This window comes from Monodelphis domestica, chromosome 1 (genome assembly GCF_027887165.1).
Source record: "Monodelphis domestica isolate mMonDom1 chromosome 1, mMonDom1.pri, whole genome shotgun sequence".
Lineage (NCBI taxonomy): Eukaryota > Metazoa > Chordata > Mammalia > Didelphimorphia > Didelphidae > Monodelphis > Monodelphis domestica.
This window is the reverse complement of record NC_077227.1, coordinates 633550724-633572866: the sequence shown is the minus strand read 5'-3', so window position 1 is coordinate 633572866 and position 22143 is coordinate 633550724.

Here is a 22143-nt window from a genome sequence, read left to right as displayed (position 1 = left end):
CACATTAGCTGTGTAACCCTGTGCAAATCATTTAACCTGTGTTTGCCTTAATCCACTGGAGAAGGAATTGACAAAACACTCCAGTGTCTTTGCCAAGAACACCTCATAAGGGATCACAAAGGATCAGATACAACTGATTTACTGAACAACAAAAATTTCCTTTAATAGACCTGATAGAAGGCATAAATCCATAGGTTATTTTTTAAGACATGATCAGTTTAAATTTTAATTGAAATGATTATCAAAATAAAACAGATTTCATCTTTTTTTTAATATTTTTTTAGATAGAAGACCGATAAAGGTAAATTCTTCTCATCAAATATGTTTAGCATTCAAACACTGCTACCAGGTCATTTAAAAAAATATACCATTTGACTACCTTTGGGAAATCCCAAATGATTTCAATTATGGTGGCCATTACAGAAATCAATAATTATGATATGATTTGCAATGTGATATAAATAAAGGTGTCTTCAAAGACTTGGAGGCTTTTGTGAGTGACAAGAAATGTACAAATGTCATTAATGGGGAGGGCATATTTTTAAACATGGCTGCCTGGATAGTCCACTATCTCATAAAAAGGACCTGGATTTAATGATATTAAGAAATGTGTGTATATATTAGACAACTAAATGGTACTGCAAATAGTATTGAACATCAAGTCTTGAGTTCAAATCGGTTCTCAGATACTCAATATTTCTTTGACTCTGAGTAAGTCATGTAACTAACTGCTCTATGTTACAGTTTCCTCATGTATAAAATGGGAATGACAATAGCAACTACCTCCCAGGATTGTTATAAGGATCAAATGAGGCAACACATATAGAAGATGTTTTGCAAACCTTAAAGCTCTTTAAATAATTGCTCTTTTTATTATATATTCTCCAGACTCCAATAATCTGTGATCTCATTCACATCACATCCATGTTCCCTTTATTAATGCAGCTATTACTCATCCTTTTCTGCCTATCTTGTATAACTTTTATACATATTTGGCTTAAGTCAGCCATGAGCAGTCCATGACTAAAATGCTAAGGGGGATTCCTCTGATTCTTTTGCCATTGTGTGGCAATCAAATATATATACATGTGGTTATGATATTGAATTAGCATTTAGAGAGTATGTTTAGGTTTGCAAAGTGCTTTATATGTGTTAATTGTTGATCTCCACAATAATCCTGTGAAGGAGGCATTATATATTATCCCCATTTTATAGATGAGCATAGAAAGTTTTTGAGGTATGGAATGGTTGAATAACTTTACCCAGGGTCAGCTTAGTAAGTATCAGAGGCAGGAAACCATCTCAGGTCTTCCGGACACCAAGCCCTTCCCTCATCTTACTGAGCCATCTGTATATATCTTTGTGGCACTAGATGTATGTATGTTATGTTATCTACATGTACATAACACACACATACACAAATAGGGCACCAGGGGAAATTTTTTGTTTTGGGGACTCCATGGGGATTTAACAACTATAATCCAAAATTCTAAGACTTAGATAAAGAGAATGTGTCCATCATAATTGGGAGTGAGTAGAAAGATATTCAACTGGGAGTTCCTCAAACCTATAAAATCACAGGTTCAGTCCCTATCAGTGTGTGGATATGGATGTTTTGTGTGTATCTAGCTCATTAGTACTTCTCTGTTCTTGTTATATTAGTCATCTGCTGGTTGTGCCTGGAAAGACTATCTGCTGAAGATAAGTGCTAAATAAATGTTTTGTCTATCAATCTACACATTTATAGTTTGATAGAATCATATATCTAAACATAGAAGGATCCCTAGAAGCCATCTGGTGAAATCCTCTCATTTTAGATATGAGAAAACTGAGGGCCAAGAGAGTTATGCAATTTCTCTCTTTAAAATCTCATATGAGAAGCAGCTTGGTTGCTCAGTGGATAAAGAATCATATCTGGAGACCAGAGATCTTGGGTTCAAATCTGCCCTCAGACACTTCCTAGCTATGTGACTCTGGGTAAGTGACTTAACCCCAATTGCCTAGCCCTTACTGTTCTTCAGTCTTGGAACCAATACTTGTATCAATTCTGAGACATCAGAGAAGGTATTTTTTTTAATAAAAAAAAATTAAAATCTTATATGAATTTGTGAATTGGGAAGTAATCAGGATAATTAGAAGATCCCTGGACCTGTGAAAAAAAGAGAAATCCCAATAGAAGATAAGATATCATAAAAATTGGATAGTAATCACCTTAACTATATGAAGACTTTTTGTTATAGACACTCTGGAAGCTGATAGATTAAGCTCTCTAGGTGGAAAGAAAAGATCTACTCTCTCTAGAGTGATTGAAGCTCCTGTTTCAGAGAGAATTCTAACATATCCAGAGACTTAAGAAACTAGGATGGAAAAAGGGAATTAATAGGTCTGGCAATGGTCAGTAACCAGATCAGGAGATAACCTCTCTAAGAGTCCATTATCTCTGTTTCCTGATGAGTCTCAGTAAGATCAGAAAGCCTGAAGCAGTAGGAAGAGAAAGAGTCTGCAGAGTGTTAGTTGTCAGGGAAGGTCGCCCCAGGAGACATTCTCCTTAGTGGAGGAGGGAAGCAACAGAATATGACCAGCAATCTGCTGGGGCTGAGAGGTGGGGGGGAAGGGGGGTTCATCAAAGAGGATAGTGTTTTAACAGATCTGAGAGCAACACTGAGGAACTAGCCTGGGGTTTCTTTGCCATGGCAATTCTTGAACTTGGTATGGTGAGGGACCAGGGCAAAATTTCTATTTTGACACTCCATGGAATTTTAAAATACTTTAATCTCTTTGCCATATAATTTTGGTTATTTGAATTCCTCCCTCCTAATAATTTAAATTAAATTGTTTTAAATTAAATTGAAAGTATTTTTAAAGGCACAGGTAAGTCTTTAAAAAATGATGAAAATTGTCCAACTAATCATTATATCTTCCAGATACTCTTTAATGGCCAACTATGACAACTCCTAAAATTTTATCCAAATCCATTTTTCCAGAAGAATATGGCATAAGGGTAACATTTACAATAACCTGAAAAAGTAATAATCTGGGGGCAGCTAGGTGGCTGAGTGGATTGAGAGTCATACCTAGAGATGGGAGGTCCTAGATTCAAATCTCTCCTCAGACACTTCCCAGCTCTGTGACCCCGGGCAAGTCACTTACCCCCCATTGCCTAGCCCTTACCACTCTTCTGCCTTGGAACCAATAGACAGTACTGATTCTAAGATTCTAAGGTTTAAAAAAAAAAGTAATCTATTTTCTTCTCTTTCATACATGTTAAAAGTAGAGGGAAAAATGTCTTCCTCACTTTCATACAAACACTCCAGATTTCACTCACTCTTCTTTTAAGTACTTTTCCCCTCCACCCATCTCCTCTATTATCTTTTCCTCCATTTCATCAAGGGAGAGACAAAGATGCCATATCTACAAAAATGAGATTTCCTATCCCGGCTCCCATTCACACTGCAGTTCTAAAACCAAAAAGAACAGGTTCAAGCCTCCATAAGATATTTTGAGGTGATCAAATAAGTAGAGCACTTAACATTCAGGGTTAATTTCATTGTTGCTTTGCTATATTTCATTCAAAGATGGAGGAGGTAGGTGAGAGATTATTGGATATTCTGAGTTCCAAGTCAACTTCTTCCCATAGGAGTACTATAAAATGTAGCATAGATTTCCAGGTCTGTCTTTGCACCCTTTATCCTCCAGTACTTATTGTATATTTACTGAAATAAACTTAATTCTTTTCTAGGGAAAATATCAAAATGTTTATCTTCTAATAATTTTATTCCAAGCTACACAGGAAGTTTTTATTTAGTGTTTTAAAAATACAACAATTATGCTTACTACTATAGATAAGGTAAAAATAAAATAGAAGACATTCTGGACAATAAAAATACCCTAATTCTCAAATTCTGCCATAATAATTTACAAAAGTGAGCATGATGGTAGAGATATGTCTTTGAGATGTGTCTCTTTTGTCTGCTGGAGAAAGCTGTGGAATATTCAGTCACTTTGTTTTTTAGAGATTTATATAAACTCCTTTCTGGTGGGGTTTAAGTCTATATGGTACGAAAAAAACTTCAAAGCAAAAAAAGTAAAAATTACATTTCAAACAGTTTCTACCTAGGCTTTATGACATTTATGACAAACCAAATGGAATTTGTCCCAAAATTTCCATTGGTAAATTTTTCAAACAAACTCTCCTCTTAAAGTTAAGCATATTTAAAATACAAAGATATGCAAATTATATCTTCTTGTATTTTTTTAGAGAGGCATATATACATAGGACTCAAATCCGAACCCTTAACTTTATTGGGTCTTTGACCATGAGCCAATCATTTCTTTTCAGTGTCCTCAGGCAACAATTTACTTTCTTAGTCTATAATTTGCATGTAAGCATTGGGAAAAGAGATTTCCTCACTATAGATTTTTTATACCAATTAAGACTCTGGTCTAGACTGAATTGGTAGTAGTAGTCTGTTTTTTAATCCTTCTCTTCTGTCTTAGACTTGATGCTAAGGATTCTTTTGAAGGCAGAAAAACAATGAGTTAGATTAATGGGGTTGTGACTTGAACCAAAGTCCTCCAAACTCCAAGCCAGGTGCTCTTTCCACTGTGCTACCTATCTGTTCCTATAAGCACTTTCCTCATCACTTACTGTGAAATCCTACAGCACTGAAATCATCTACCGCTACCTAAAAAATTTTAGTGACCAAGCAAGACTAATCCCCACTTACCTCTTCTGCTTTGGACAATTGCTCATGACTTTGCTTACTGTGGCCATTTTTGAGCTTCAGTTTTTTTTTTCCCTTTAAGATCATCATCATCCAAAGAGACTTTTTTTTAACAGAAAAGTATGTACTATGTGACACTGGACAAATCATTTAACTCCAACTGCCTAGCCTTGGAACCGATACTTAATATTGATTCTTAGACAAAAGGTAAAGGTTTAAAAAACATTGGTGATTGCCACTAAAAAAGTAGAATAGTGAAGTGGGGATTAGGGACCACCATATGTGAGGAGAATTTGGAAACACAATTCATAGATAGCTTTTGTGGCAACTTTATCTGGAAAGCACCTTAAGGAAGAATTATTCTAAAATAAAGAACTATCTAAAACAAAACTAGAAGCAGAAATACCAAAAGTTAGTTGACTTGTCTGCTTGCAATTATGTATCTATGAAACTGTGGTTTAAAAAAAAATCCTATATACGGTTGCAATGAATGGTGTCAGACCTGGAATGAGGAAGATCTGAGTTCAAATTCTGACTCAGGCACTGTATCTGCAAGATCTTGAATAAATTTTCTAAGAACCTCAGCTTCCTTATCACCAGTTTAGCTCCACAGATCTTCTCTTCTGGTCCCTGCCTCATACTGCCAATTGTTCCTTGCATAACCTCAGCCTTGAATCACTCCCACTATCTAGCATCTTTGCTCCTGTACACATTAATGAGCAAATGTGGAGAAAAACATGCAACTCTTCTGCTTGAGTCTATTACAAATTCATGTTATACAACCTCACCTGGCCTCCCGTTACTGCTAGGGAGTCCTTCTACACTTCAGTAGCCTACTCTCTACAGAAGTTCTTTCAAACCGTCTCATTTCTCCTCAAATATCATGTTTCATACTCTAATCTGTTTGGGGTTCAAAATTCTCCATATTTCCAGTCTTCTTATACCTTTCTAACAAGCCCATACCTTCCATCTTCGAATCAATATAGTGTGTTGGTTCCAAGACAGAGGAGTGCTAAGGGCTAGGCAATGGGACTCAAGTGACTTGCCCAGGGTCACATAGCTAGGAAGTGTCTAAAGCCACATTTGAATCCAGGACCTTCTGTCTCTACGCCTGGCTCTCAATGCACTGAGTCATCTACCTCCCCCCTTATATCTTACTCTTACCACATACTCTTTGATCCAATGACACTGGCTTCTTTGCTGTCCCACAAACAAGATGCTCCATCTCAAGCCTCTAAGCCTTTTCTCTTAACATGATTTTCCCTCTTCCTTTTCCCCTCGTAGATTCTTTGACTTCTGGCAAATCCCACTTCCTCCAGCAAGCATTTCCAACCTATCTCTTTCTCTATTTTTTTAAACCTTACCTTCTGTCTTAGAATCTATACTAAGTATTGATTCCAGGGTAGAAGAGCACCAAGGGCTAGGCAATGGGGGTTAAGTACCTGTTGGAGTCTGATTGCAGATCAAAGCATGCCACCTTCCACTTTATTTCCTTCAAGAGTGTTTTATTGTGTGTGTGACAAGTGTCTTCTGCCATGACATAAGTAATATGGAATTATGTATTGCATGAAAGCCCTGCTATAACTTACATCAGACTATTTATATTGCCTGGGGGGGATGGAAGGAGGGAGATAATCTAAAGCCTAGAGTAGCAGAAGACAATTGTCAAAAATTATTTCTACATGTAAGAAAAAATTATTTTTAAAACATGTAAATAAGACCTTGTACTCTTTGAACCCAGAGAATTTACTTTTGTGTTTTCCTTTTTTAAATATATATATTTATTTATTATTAATATTAATTTTTATAATAATTTTATAATAAAATTAAAATAATTAATATTTTATATATATATATATATATATATATATGTAGCTAATTGGTTCAGCAGATAGAGCCAGGCCTTGGTACAGAAGGTCTTGGGTTCAAATATGACTCAGCAATTTCTGAGCTATGTGACCCTGGGCAGTTCACTTAACCCCAACTGCCTAGCCCTTATCACAATTCTGCTTTGGAACTGATTCTTAGAATTGATTCTAAGATTGAAGGTATGGGTTTAGAGAAATTTATAGTGAATAAATCTATACATACATGTATAGATACTAAAACCTGAGCCCATGGCCTCAAGGTCAACATATGCATTTTTTATTGTTTTAATCCCTGGTTCAACTCCCAAAGACTAGATGCTGTCAAACTATAGTTAGTTTCTTTAATGATTTCTGGGAAGTTTTATCTGATCACCCTGCAGAGTTGGTTGACAAATCTATAGAAGGAAGAAGACTTTTGAATAAACCCAGTAAAACCATTTAATTCTACTTCACAAATACTTTTCAAGCTACCATATGTAAAACATCCATGCTAGGTGCTAGAGATTGAAAGCTTGTCCCTCAGGGAGGAGATAATCTAATGCACATACAGGAGGTAGAGTTCCAAAGCAACCGAACAGGAAATATACACTGGGCTGATATTTTTTTGATGTACCATTCCAGGTATTATGGGCTTTGTAAATGCTTACAAGATATAGTATCTTCTTTCAAGAAGTTGATTCTCCATGAAATATTGAAGAAGCAAACAAACAGAACCAAGCATAGATTGTATATTACAACAGCAACGTTGTTTGAAGAATAACTGTGGGTGTCCACCTCCAGAGAAAGTACTAAAAAAATAGAAGTATGCATGAAATGGTTTTACACACACACACACACACACACACACACACACACACACACACACACACACACACACGTGTATATGTGTGTGTTTATCTTTGTCAAAAGGAGACTTCTCTGGTGTGGACTGGAGAGAAAGAAAGGAAGACAGCTTGGGACTTAAATTTTAACAAAATTTATTAAAAATGTAAAAAAAAGTATTTTCCAACTAGAACATAACAAATCTAGTAAAAGTTAAATGACAACAGAGTGGTTAAATAATAATATTATACTGGATGTCACAAAGCAGCATAGGATTAATTACCTAATAAATATGGCATAGATAAGAGATGCTATGAGTCCAGAACAGGGAGAGATTTATATGGACCATATAAATAAAATCCTTTTGAAAATCATAAGAAGGGTAAGCCTATACATTCAGCATGGATCTACTACTTAATTATACCTATTATAATGTAATTTTTAATTTGTTTTTTTTTTGCTGGGTTTTATCATGGTCATAGCTAACATGAAATAAGAAAATGATAATTATTATTGCTACTACTAAGAAGAGCATCTCATATTTATAGCTTATTAAGTTCTTCCTTCCTCAAAATCTTGAGATGTTGTAGATTGTGTGAAGGTACATGATTATTTAGAGATGGAGCCAAGATTTAAACTAGGCCTGACTCTAATCCCACTGCTAGGTTCATAATTTTATGCTGCCTCTTCATCGTTCACATTGGAGCTTTTATCAACTGTTTTTCTTTCCTAATGGTACTGTTTATGACTAGTGATGATGACTTTCAAGGGTTCTCTAGCTTTCTATTAGCATACTCAAGCCTAACTTTTTTTTCCATTAGTTCAATAAGTCTTGAACCTCTCTGCTATGATGCTGTCTGTCTGACTCACTTCCAAATTGAAGTGCATATATAAAAAATTGAATCACTTCAATGGTTTTAAATCACTCTTCAACGTGCAAAGCAATTTAAAATTACTGGAGTGCTTCCAATTTTTATTAGTCCTTGAATTTGGAAATGATCTAGGCTTTTCTGGGCATGTGCAATGCACTGTGACTTAAAATTATTAAGCTTGTTCCTTTTTTAAAAAAACTGATTTCACTTGGCTGCAGAGGCCAGTGGGAGGAGTCTGATGTGACCACAATCCAGTCAACCAAATACATAAGAAAACATATCTTTTAATTAATAATGAGATCTAGACTTTATAATGGGATAATGCTTTGTTCAAGGATATCAACATACTTCATAATGATTAGCTTCTCCTTCGTAAAGTCATACTAAATAAAAAGACACACTGAGGAGAAGAAGAAATGGGATGACATTAATGGATGGGTAAAGACACTTATGTTGGCTTCAAAAATTCAATTTTAATTTGAATGAAGGAAAACTAGAATCACTGGATCTTAGAACTTAGATTGGAAGATACAATGCCTCCAGTGCAGCTTCATCATCCATTTATGCCTAGAGAATCTATTTTTAATGCTTTGACATTGGGGGAAGGGACAAAGCTCATGGTAGAGAATGATTTATAATCCTTGGGTCATTTACAAATGCCACATGAAGTTATCTAAGCAATGAAGCAAAGTGCACTAGGCAAAGTCATTTACTCCCAAAGGATTTGGGGACAAAATATAACATGGTTAATTTCCTATCTGAACTACTTAAATTAAGTGTTAGATAAACCTACAGAACTCCCTTTCACCTTTCCTTTTCATGTGACTCATTTACAATTGATTTTTTTGTATATGTCTAATTAAATGTCTTATTCTGTATTTTGAGTCTGTTACTTCTCTGACAACATATGAGTAGCATGCTTCGATATCAATCCTTGCAACACCAATTGGTCATTTCATTGATCAGTTGTTAATTCATTCAAAATTGTTTTTATCAGTTAATAATGCTTTTATTTTATGAATTGTTTCCAGATCCTATTCACTTCACTTTGCATCTGTTCAAAGAAGTTTCCCTAGGATGTAGATTCTAAAGGATCACCCTAGTGCAATATGGGAAATAGGTCTTGATCAATGATACATGTAAAACCCAGTGGAATTGTGCATCGGCTATGGGGGGAGGGGTGGTGGAAGAACATGAATCTTGTAACCATGGAACAATATTCTAAATAAATTAATTAAATAACAATTTTCAATTAAAAAACAAAATCCAGATTTTATATATTTAAAAAAGTTTCCCCAGATTCCTCTGAATTATCTATTTCAATATTTCTTTTTAAAACAATAATATTCCATTACTTTCCTATGCCATCATTTGATCATTCCTCAGTGGCATCTTAGCTTATAGTTATTTGTTATTATAAAAAGAGCTGCTATACATACTTTTCCACATATTTTCCGCTTTCCTTAATTTCTTTGTAATCCAATAAATAGGCCAAAGGGTATTGCCATTTCAGTGACTTTGGGGGCCAAACAGAGTCTTTAATAACTTCCAACTTGTTTCCCTGAACTCAATTTCTACCCCTTTCATTCCACCTTATCAACTACTATCAGGTAAATCTTCACAATGTATAGCTCTAATCAAGTCATTCTCCTGCTCAAGAACTGTACAGTCAACCAGACAAAGCCCAAGTTCCATAACCTAAGCCAAGACTTTCTGCAATTTACCTCTACCACACTCTGTCCTTCTCGTGTCCACATTCCAAACTATGTTGATTTCTCAAACATATCTTGAACCTTAGTTTATCTTTGCCCATACCATGGGCTGTGATCTTCCACCTCAAATGCACCCTTCAAAGTATGACTCAACTAGTAATCCTTATTGACCTTACTTTAATAATAATAATAATAATAACTAGCATTGATATCATGCTTAAAGCATTTTATAGCACTTTAATGAGTGCTTTATAAACATTATTTAATCTTATCTTCATGACTGTCCTTGATGGTATTTTAGGGCCATTTTATAGATGAGGAAACTGTGATAAGGAAAGGGTAAGTTACTTGGCTAGGGTGATACAGTTAATAAGTATCAGATGTCAGGCTTACAGTCATCTTCCTACCTCCAATTCCAGTTCTCTGACCTCTGTTCCACTTGGCTACCTGACTACTTTTTTGTAAAAACTACCTCCCTATCTCACTTAAGCTACTTGTGGGTGTGACTTCGCTGCCAATCATCATGAAAGTTCTCTTACATTTTCAAACAGGTCTGGTCCATCCCTCATTAGGCAGTCTGGTGGCCCCATAATAATGAAGCCTCATCATATTTGTGCCAGACAGTTTCATCACCCAATGAGCTTTAGCCCCATTTCAGCTTAGAATTTTCAACTCAGCCAGTCTACCAGCCTTAGTGTCCTTGATATCAGGGACTAGAGACATGCACCAACCATAGTTGATATTATATTATGTTTATCTGTGGATAATTGGTGGAATCAAACTAAGTTGTTTGTAGTCAAGTCTTATTTCTTATTGATCTGTTTATTCCTCTAAGTATCTACTAATTGCTATGTGTGCCATAAGCAGAGCATGTCAAGAAGCATTAAAGAGATAGATAGGATATAGGAATGGAAATACAATTTCCTATAATGTTCGAGAAATACTAGATAAAAGAATAAATGAATTAAATGAAACATCTTTGAACAATAACAAAAACTGAAGGAAAGATATTGCCTGGAAAGTATTTTCCCCCTAAGTCTTTCTTTTTAGTACTTTTTGGCTACTTATAACTTATTAGATTTTGCTTTTAAAAGTTTGTATTAAAAGGATTATTCCTTTTTGATTCAAGAAGTGGCCTAACAAGTTTAAAAAAGGTGGTCCACTTAACATACTGAGGGCCTTCTTCCATTTCTTTTAAAATAGAAGTGGAGAATGTGAATTGTCCAGCCTTTATCCCTTATCAATGGTATGTGAATGGTCATCTTGTTTTTCCAGCAATTATAATTATTTTATAATATCCTTCATCAACTTTTCTTGAACAATTCCTTCCTTATAATGTCTACCAGCTTACATTCATCTCACATGATCCACTCCATTGCCTACTGCAGAATCCTTAAATTCAATTCTTGGAAGATTAGAAGTCCTACAACTTCTATGGAAGAATATTAATGTTAAAAAGATCCTTTATTTCAGGAAAGAGGTTGGAGTTTTTATCAAAGAATTTTGTAATTTCCAAAAAGCAATCCAGTCTGTCCTGATCTTATCAAGTTCCGGGTCCAGCTTATTGTCCACTTTCATCGTTTGCTTACAGTATATATATCAGCTCTGCAAGTTGTTCAATCAACTGCATATCACATTTAAGAAACTAGACAGTCTTCATTATTTTTTTTTCACTCTGGTGGATAGTGAAGTGAAATCTTTTATCATCGATGAATCTGGATTTGTTGTAATCAGTATGTCATCAGACCATAGGAGCATTTAGAGGGCATCATTATTGAAAGAATCCCTCTTCAATTTAAACTTTATAGTAGCACATCTCTATAATAGTCACAAATACCTCTGATTCCATACCTTCCTTTATATTAATATGAGGTGCCCTGAACAAATGCTGCCAAGTGTCTGACTGAAGAAAACAAAAGCTGTCCCTTGTGAGCCTTGGAATTCTTTAATTAATTCTGATTCAAATTCTCCTCTGAAAAAAAGAAAGTCCACTATAGAACATTTGAATATTCATTTTATTATATGGTTAGGAAGAGATTTTTTTTAAATCATTGCCTTTCTTGGATCCCTAGAACTACAATATCTTATTATTTATTCAAAGCCAAAGAAAAACTCATTGAAGTGCCCATTGTGTGCAAGACACTATGTTAGGCAGCAGGGAGGGAAATAAGACATATGGCTAAACACAGCCCTCACCTTTTAAGCACTAGTATCCTACTGGGTGTCTATTTGTATTTTCATCTATCCATTCATCCCTTATATATTTACACATGTGCATTTAATTATTAATTTAGCAAGACCTGTTAATTCATCCATGTAGTCCAAAGATGTTAAGTCCAATAATCTCCCTAGTTTGGTTCTAACTATATTAAAATGTGGCTGTGATGTTTAACAAAATAAATATACTGTATCACAGATAATGCTGATTTGTGGTTTTTTGTGTCAATCCATAGCTCCAGTGATCCATTCCTATTTGTGTTTGAACAAGCCAGTCAGTCATCATTATTATTAATGCACCAGGTACTGTGCTGGCTACCAGTCAAGTATCAGGTTTAGTTCTGGAGATACGAAGAAAGGCAAAAACAGTGCATGGTAATGAGACAAGGGACTTCTTTTACTCCTGCAAATTAAGGGCTTCATTGCCACTAAAAGTCTTAGTGAGCCTGGAGTGGCATAGATATCTTATGTCAGAGAGGTGAAAGAAACCCAGGTCTTTCTCACTGCCGCCAGCTCCACTGGAACTTTCTTGATTATAATGTTATAGATTTACAATGACAAGAAACAACAGATCAACCACTTCATTTTACCGCCATAGAAGTGAGGCACAGAGAGAGTGAATGACTGGACAGGAGTCATCCAGTTTGTAGCAGAGCTCAATATCCACAATGGCAACTACCCCCAAAAATCATTGCTTCCCCCCAAATGTTAGCCCTTGAATCAATGGCTGGGACAAAGGTCCATGACAAAGACCCAGTATTTTCCCAAGTCCTTTAAACACCAATAATGACCCAAGACCCAGGGACAGAGAGATGAAGAGAGAGAGAAGAGGTGCTTAAAGGCAGAATATTAGTGAAAGGTTGGGGGTTTGGGGGCGATTCAAGGAAGGTAGATCAAACATCCGGATCTCCATGTAATGTCTAAGCATTTGTATATATCTGCTTGCTTTAAACTATTGATAAAACATGTAAAGAATAAAATGGACAGAAACAAAATAATCCTTTGGTTCCTCAGAAACTTTTGTTTCAGCCCAGCTAATGACTTCTAATTCATTCTGCCCTGCTCTCTCCTGATGAAATTCACCTGTCTCCATGCTTCTCCCACCCAATTAAAGAAACCTCCTGCCAAAGGTAGGCTTTAAGAACAAATAATTCCATGCTGATAAATAATTCCATGCATATTTTCTTTTTCATTCCACTCTTGTCTGTATGAAACATGGACGGAAATAGAATTTGTAGTAATGTCTAGGATTAAAAGAAATGAGGCTCTTGTTTAGAAAATTAGCTAATCAATATGCCAAGCTTATTTTTAAAAATGCTTTAATTTTTAAAAATACAGCATGTCCATTTCAGCTTCCTGTATTTGACTATGATAATAAAACTTTCAGCATGACTAATGTAGTTTAGCTAAACAAATTAGAGAACTGTGCCATTAAAGCTGAAGAGAAAGTTTCCATTAGCCATTGTGATGTTCTCTGCCGGGTCAGCAAGTAATATCTGCAAACCAGGACTGGCAAGGGAGGGAGCCCTTTCAATTCTCTGCTGTGACTCACATTAAGTCTTGTGAAGGTGAGACAAGGAGAAACCTAGAAGGATGAGAGCCGGGAATCAGGTGTGTTCTTGCATTATGAATGGTTCAATCAATTAGCACAAGTTAATTAGGTACCTACTATGTGTCACCTGCTGTGCTCGGATCTGAGAGAGACAATGTTTCACTTCAAGGAAAGTAGACTTCATTTGAGGGAAGGGTAACAGTATGTTTGCAAAGAGATGAGGTGACTGGGAAATCCCTTAAGACATCTTGTAGTAGGTAGCACAGCTCTCAACCCCTGTACCTGGTAAGAGGAAAGAACAAGAGAACAAGGATACATTTTGTTTCTATTTGCCAGGTTGTACAGTCCATTTGAAAATGAATTGGTTTTATGTAATCTAAGTCATGTATATAAAAAATAAAACAATCCTTTCCTTCAGTCTTAGAATCAATACTGTTAGCAGAAGAGCAGCAGTAAGGGCTGGGTAATGGGGGTTAAGTGACTTGCCCAGGGTCACTCAGCTGAGAAGCATCTGAGGTCAGATGTGAACCCAGGATCTCCCATCTCTTGGCCTGGCTTTCAATCCACTGAGCTACCCAGTTGCTCCATTCATGTTCTATTTTACCACATGGCAACAAACAGAGCACGGAGACAAGACTGATGCCTTTGTCCTGATTACTATGTTCTTCTATTCTCAAACTTACCTCTGTTCTCCTGTGGCTTTTTGTTATGCACAATAGATAAAAGATAATTAAAGCTAAAAGGGGGAGGGGAGATATAAAAATTATCTGGATCACACCTGAATTTTACAAATTAGGAAATTGAAGTCTAAAAAGATTTACCCAAGTTCCCACAGGTAGCAGAGCCAGGTTTTGAACAGGTATCTTCTGGCTTCCAATCCAGGGCTATTTCTAGTAGTCATTGCTAATACTGATAAAAATGCTTTAGAATTAGATTTAAATATTTAGAAATTTAGAATTTCCAAAGTGTAACTGGAGTTCAAAGTTCATTCATATTAAACTCTATTCATTGGTGGAAATTGATTGTCCATTTCTCTGGGCTGTATTAAGGTTAGAATTGGTAAGAGTTTAAGAGAAAACTAGTCTCAGTCTTCTGGATGAAAGAGAAAAGCTGAGGTGCCAGATTTTCTTCAGGTCCCTGAAAGGAGAAAGGGACTAGGAAGAAGTCAACTTATAGAGAAGCCTGTATTTCAATCAGGTCCTTCTCCTTAATATGCTGCATTGGAGACTGGGATATTTCATGTTAGATAATATCTAGGACTATCTTTCTGTCTCTCTTTATGTCTGTCTGTCTCTTCCTCCACTCTCTGAGTTGAGCCTTTACTTCACCCTTGCTTTTTCATCCCTAGTGGAGAACTCATTTATTTATCATTATTATTACTATCTTCTACCATATCTGTTTGCTACCACCGTAGATAAATAGATTTTTTTTTTTTGCTTTTTTGCTACCCCTGCTCATTATGGAACTAACATTCAGTGGAAAAAGAGCCAAGTCCTGGATATATTGCTTTGAACACTCCTATTCCATTAAAGGATAGGAATCAAGAGCTCAATTTGAACCTAAAAAATATTTCCTCTGGACCAACCACATTTGATGGGGTGGAGAGGTCAACATATAATTTAGCTTGATTCCCTTTCTCTGCCAAAAGTAGAGTGACTCTGGCCCTAATCTCTTCCTCTCCTGTAAAGAACAAAAGTTTTCTTTGGGGAAGGGTAGTTGAAGAAGACTTCATGACTCCCAGCGAGCCACATCTAGACAAACCTAAGTGGACACACATAACCTACCTGGGCAAAACACCTCATAAAAGCAATCTCTATTCTCATTTGACCATTGCAACCACAATCCAGTGAGAAAAGTCATTCAGATATTTTCTACTTCCATTTTATAGATTGAGGACATTGAGACTGAGAAAGATTAAGGAACTTTCCCATTATCACTCAACTAATAAGTACAGAGGCAGATTCTAATCTGATCCAGCTACCTGATTTTTAGTCAATTTTAACTACACATAGATACAAACTGCTTTGAATAAACTTTGGCTAGGAGGTAGCTTGGGAAAGAATAGAAATGTGGGAGTTGTAAAAAGAAATGGAATTGAATTAGATAATCATTGAGGTCCGTTCTAATGCTTACATCCTATGATTCTATGAATGCAAAGGACTCTCTGCAACAGGAAAACAAATGGATTTTTTTTTTTGCTATCCTCTACAGTTCACAGTCAGAATTAAAGAGTAAAGATGGAGTTGATGAGATGTTTGAAATAGTAGTGCTCTCATTAGAATATTGATGAAATATCTCCTTTCCTTGAAATCTCCATGCAGAGTATGTTCTCAGTAAAGAAACATTTACAATATTATTAGATGTATCCATTAAAAATAAGATGGAGATTGAGTGTTTCTATCTGTTATACACAAGTGAAAGACATTGAATGAGTAGTTTTTCATCAAGGTTACAATTATTGAGTTGTATGAAGAATGAGACTCATGGTCAGATTAGATCAACCTGAGCAGATGGACCTAAAGCAATGATACTACCATCTTCCATGGTCATTTCAAAAATGTATAGTTTGAAAAAAGTTCCAGTTACTTTTAGAAGAGTGATCACATACAAATCCATTCTTCTTGTTGTCCCCCATGTAAAATATGTTATCTGTCACCTATGTACCTTTCAATATAGCTTATCCAACAAGCCTAAGTCTACCTCATCTCAGCTAATTAAAATTAGAATATCACTTCTAAATAACCTGCAGCTCAGAAAAGCTAAGTGACTTGTGTAGGATCAAATAGACAGCATATGTCAGGTCAGGATTTGAATCTAGCTTGCCTTAGCTTTTAGGCCTATCCATAAGGTTGGGATTGTCTCTCCTGAAATTATTTAATTCTTTATGTACATTTTGTGTCCTTGTGTAGAAATCTTGAAGAAAGGTATTGTTTTGTTTGCAGATTTCTATCACCTAGACCAGTGATTACACATGATGAGTGCTTAAAAGATTTTTTTAACTGAATTTATCTGAGTGGTCCCCAGGCCCTTTAGGCTACTTTTATGCCCTCTGAAAAAAAAATATACGTTGTTAATATGATTCAATGAGTGAAAAGTTTGTCTCCAAACTAAGAAGATCTTCATACATACTAGCAGTGTGATCTTGCACAAGTCATTTAACCTCTTAGTCCCCCCCAGACAACTCTTTGAGACTCTAAATTTAAGAGAAGACTCCAACTTGTATTGGTAGATGGAGTTTCTGCATATGGAATGTCACTATATGACCAAAGTCATAGGTCTAGTTGTGTGTGTGTGTGTGTGTGTGTGTGTGTGTGTTTTAAGTCTAACACAATTTATTTAGGAGCTCCATTCTTTAGCCCAAAGCCTCTTTAACATGCGCTACACTGAGGGAGAGATTTAGAGAGTCATAATTTATAGGCAGAATAAAATAGATTTTAAAATACTTCATATGTGTCTGTGTGCATATGTATATGTGTATGTATGCCCTCCCTACTGCCCCCCACACTTTCCTTCTATCTAGACTGTTCCCTATGCAAGGCTAATCTACTTATAATACAATGAATTTAATGTTAGAATTTGGAGACCGACACTTCAAGTATAGAAATCAAGAAAAATTGAGGGGCCACCATAATCCCACTTTATATGATCAATATTCAGGATAAATTAGAATACTCTGTTTCTTGTATATGCCTGATATTTTCCAGCCTCTGTTCCTGATGCCTAAATTGTCCTTGTCCCTTTTAAATCTATTAAAATTCTACCCAACCTTAAAAGCCCAGCTCCTCCATGTAGCTTTCCCCATCCTCCTCTCATGCATTTTTTGTATTACCATTATTTATGTTGTTTCATTTGCATATGTATCATATCTCCCCACTAGAATGTAAACTCAGGGAATATTCGTTCTTCCCTCATTGTCTCCTGAATTCCTCTACATCCTTTAAAGACTAACTCATATGCTACATCTTCATGAAGCCTTTCCTGATCCCTGCTGTCATTAACAGCCTCTTCCAGATCCCTCATGTGGCACTTATTTTGCTATTTCTCTAATGTACTCATCATTCATAATTTTCCATATTTATCTATGCATGCATCTTATCTCTCTACTAGCTTGTGATAATAACCTCCATTTCCACAAAGCATTAAGGTTTGCAAAGCACTTTCCTCAAAAACAACTCAATGAAGTATATATAGTGCAAATATTTTCCCAGGTTTTGTAGATGAGGAAACCGAGGTACAGAGTCATAAGGGACTATCTCAGGGACACACAGGTAGAAGGTAGCAGAGCTGGCATTTGAACCCAGGACCCCAGGCTCTCATCTAAGTGTATTGCTCTTTCTGTAATACCACAATACTTACTGGATGGTAAGTTCCATGCAGTTAGGGACTATCGGATCTTTAAATTTTTAGTCTATCATGATCCTCTTGGTAAATGGTATTGAATTATTCTGAATCAATAGGGACAGTGTTTCCATCCATAAAGAATTAATTTCTTCACAGCCCTATTTCCATAAGTCATTATTCACTTATTGAATAAGGTTTTTCCAATATTTCCTTGCCAGGTGAGTAGCTTATAACAGCCATTCCAACTTTCCCTAGCTTTCCTTAGTAGGCACTTTTGGCAGGTGAATGTGCCTCAGCCATCATTCCACCAGGTAGATGCTGTCATGCTTATGATCACTCCTCTCACCAAAAATCAAATAAACCAACAACGTGTGTGTCCAATGCTCAGAGAGTGCATTCCAAACCAGTAAAATGGAAAATATCTTATTGTGAAAGACACACTTTCTGTCAAAGTTTCTAAATGTCTTCATAAAGTCTGAGAAGCAGGATGTTCACATTGCTTTATAAGTCATAATGATTTTGATCTCTAACTTCGCCAAACATTATCATTTTTGCTAGTTTAGGTAGAAGCTCCATCTATGCCTAACATACCAAAGAACGACTTGTGCATTAGCTTCAACTTAGATGTTAAGTGCAAAGAGAGGGGAACAAACACTCATTAAATGTTTATTATGAGCCAGCCACTATGCTATGTGCTTTACAAATATTATCTCATTTGAAGTAGGTGCAAACACTAACTCCATTTTACAGTGGAAAAAATTAAGGCAGACAAAAGTTAAATGACTTGTCCAAGATCACATAGCTAGCAAGCATCTTTCTGGATTTGAACTCATTTTCCTGACTCAAGGTTCAGTTCTGTATCCACTACATCACTTAGTTGTATGATATCTTATGAATGATAACAAACTATTTTGGAACTAATAAATGAGATCAATCTATTTAGTTTATGAATGACAAAACAAACCCAGAGAGATGTATCAATGTAAGGACCATATATCCGGTTCGGTTGATTAACCTTGGATTGCCATTAATTCATTGACTAAAGACAACACATAAAATTTTGTCTCACAAAGTTAAAGCATTATGTGCCTGTTTGATTATAGCATGAATAAAAATAGTCACATCCAAATGTCTTTGTTGTTCTATTTTGCAAAAGCAAACAGAAATGAAACTTAGGAAGTCTTCCCAACACAGAATATATGGGAATAACCCATTCCTAAATCAACACAGTTTACAAAGAGCTTTAAGGTTCACAAAATACTCTACGTACATACAACTCAGTGGATCCTACCTAGTCCTGTGAGATGCTACTACTATCCCCATTTGGCAGATGAGAAAACAAAGCTCAAAAAAGTTGTTAATTTCCCAGAGTCATGCAACTAGTCAAGATAACTTTCTAAGCCAATTCTTCCTGCTGCCTAATTCAGTCCTCTCTTCATTTTGTGATGTTACTACCTGTTGCAAAAGGTAAAGAGAAAAAAATGAAAGTATAGCTATATATTGCCAAGATAATATTCAGAAATATCAAGATGACTGAATATTTTTTATCCTTTTGCAGCCCATTTTGGATATAATTCAATAAGTCCATCATGACCACTGATATTATTTCTATCTCTCCAATTTAAATGTGACACCATGTCCAAATTCTATATGAATTTATGGGCAGACAGCATATTCTCTGAAAGCCCAAAGGTATTATTCCTTTATCAAAAATAATTTATTCTTTGCTCTTAAAAAAATTGAGAGCATTTGCACTAAAGAAAAAGTTTGCTTCATAGTGAATGTCACTAGTTTTCCATTTGCTCCAAATCTACAGCTATTTCTGACTTCTGGGTGCATTTATGTAATTAAAAGCCAGGGCAATTATCCATCAGCTCTGATGTCATAGACAAGAGACTTATGTCCTTAGGTCAGGAAGAGGCAGTAGCCACAGTTGAACTTTTAGCAGAAAACTTAGCATGAAAAGAATAATTCTAGCCATTACAAAAGGAGTAAATTCTTTCGTAAAGTGTAATGTCTCAAATAAGACAAAATAGAATAATAAGATTTTTTTCTGTTTCACCTCAGGGGAAGAAAATCAAGAGACAAATGTCTTCATGCAAACTATCCCTCTTGGAGGTTTTTAAGTGTAAAAGCAAACTTAGAGGAAATCAAAACAGAAAATGTATTTTTGAGCAAATAACACATTTAATGGTATTAATTTTACAAAGAGGTTACAACATCGTGATGTAGGTAACATAAAGATGATAATCCTTGTTTTATATTCAAGGAAGCGGAGGCTCTGAGGAGTAATGCAAATTGTTTAGTATATGAGGGGCAAATTTTAAAGTCAGAGCTTCAACCTAGGACTCCTGACTTAAAGGCATGAGTGTTCTTCCTTCCTTCCTTCCTTCCTTCCTTCCTTCCTTCCTTCCTTCCTTCCTTCTTTCCTTTCTTTCTTTCTTCCTTCCTTCCTTTCTTTTTCTTTCTTTCTTTCTTTCTTTCTTTCTTTCTTTCTTTCTTTCTTTCTTTCTTTCTTTCTTTCTTTCTTTCTTTCTTTCTTTCTTTCTTTCTTTCTTTCTTTCTTTCTTTCTTTCTTTCTTTCTTTCTTTCTTTCTTTCTTTCTTTCTTTCTCTCTTTCTTCCTCTCTGTCTCCCTGTCTCTCTTTCTCTGTGTCCTCCTTTCTGTTTTAATAACACCTTTAAGACAATAAGCAGGGTTAAGCAAATGGAGTTAAATAATTTGCCCAGGGTGACACAACGAGCAAGTGTCTAAAGCAGATTTGAACTCACATTCAACCAACTCCAATCTTGGCACTTTGTCCACTGTGCCACCTAGCTGCCCCATTCATCCAACATTCTTTCTTATGTAGTGTACTTTACTTCCTTGATCTGAAAAATTTTTCATAATGTCCATATTATTTTTTTAATGTGTAAATGAGGAGTTATATACTGCACTATAGAGTTTTGGGATTTCAAGGACTTGAATTTGAATCCTAGTTATCTCATTTATTATCTGATTTTTTACCTTAGTTAACAATTCTGGGACTGAGTTTTTTCATTAGTAAAATGAGGGGGTGGACTGGATGTTCATTATGTATGTATATATGTATACATTTATATTGTGTATATATGTATATAATGTATATATATACATACACATCTTTGTGTACACATATACAGGTTTGTATGCATATCTCTTGTTTATGTATGTATGAGGTGTATGTCTTGATACATGTACACATAAGCATATATATGATTCATATATGTAGGTATACACACACACACACACACACACACACACACACACATATATATATATATATATATATATATATATATATATATTGAATAGTCTATGTGAGATGGACCAAATAGTCTACTTAAAGTAGTCTCAAGGAAAATCCTATTCCCTCACTCTCTGGTCAGACGTCTACAGAACCTAGAAAAGAGGGGATGGAAAAATTGCCTAGTCAATGGTAGAGATCTCAATAGAGATCCAATCTAGAAAACCTGGATTCAGGTACATAGTTCAAGTGTATCAATTAACAGTAAGTTTCTCCTTTGTTTGGTGCCAGATATAGATGCCCTCGGATTAGAACATGAATTTTTCCAAGGAAATCATGATTTTACCCAGAGCAAATTGGGAAATAGCTCAAGGGTGATACAATTCAATTCAAGAAATACTAACTAAATACTACTAAGGACACGCCAATGCCTGGGTGCTGGGGATGTCAAAAACAAAAACAAAACTAGAGACTACAATCAGATCTTCTGCACACAATAGAGGGCCATGGGAAAATTATTGGCTCTGGATATAACAAGAATTGCTTAAGGTGTGAAATTAACCCAGTGTGTTTTAATGATGAGTATGCAACTTTCATTGTTCTCGAAGTAGCAATCATCTTAATATTTCCCATGGTGCTTATCTGATGCAATCAATTGTCATTTTCCTTAAAAGTTCAAAACACCAAATAGAAGTTTTTCTTTTATCCCAGCTAACACATTTTTTCATAGACCATTTGAAAGAATGTTTGCTATCCAAAGGCAATTTTAT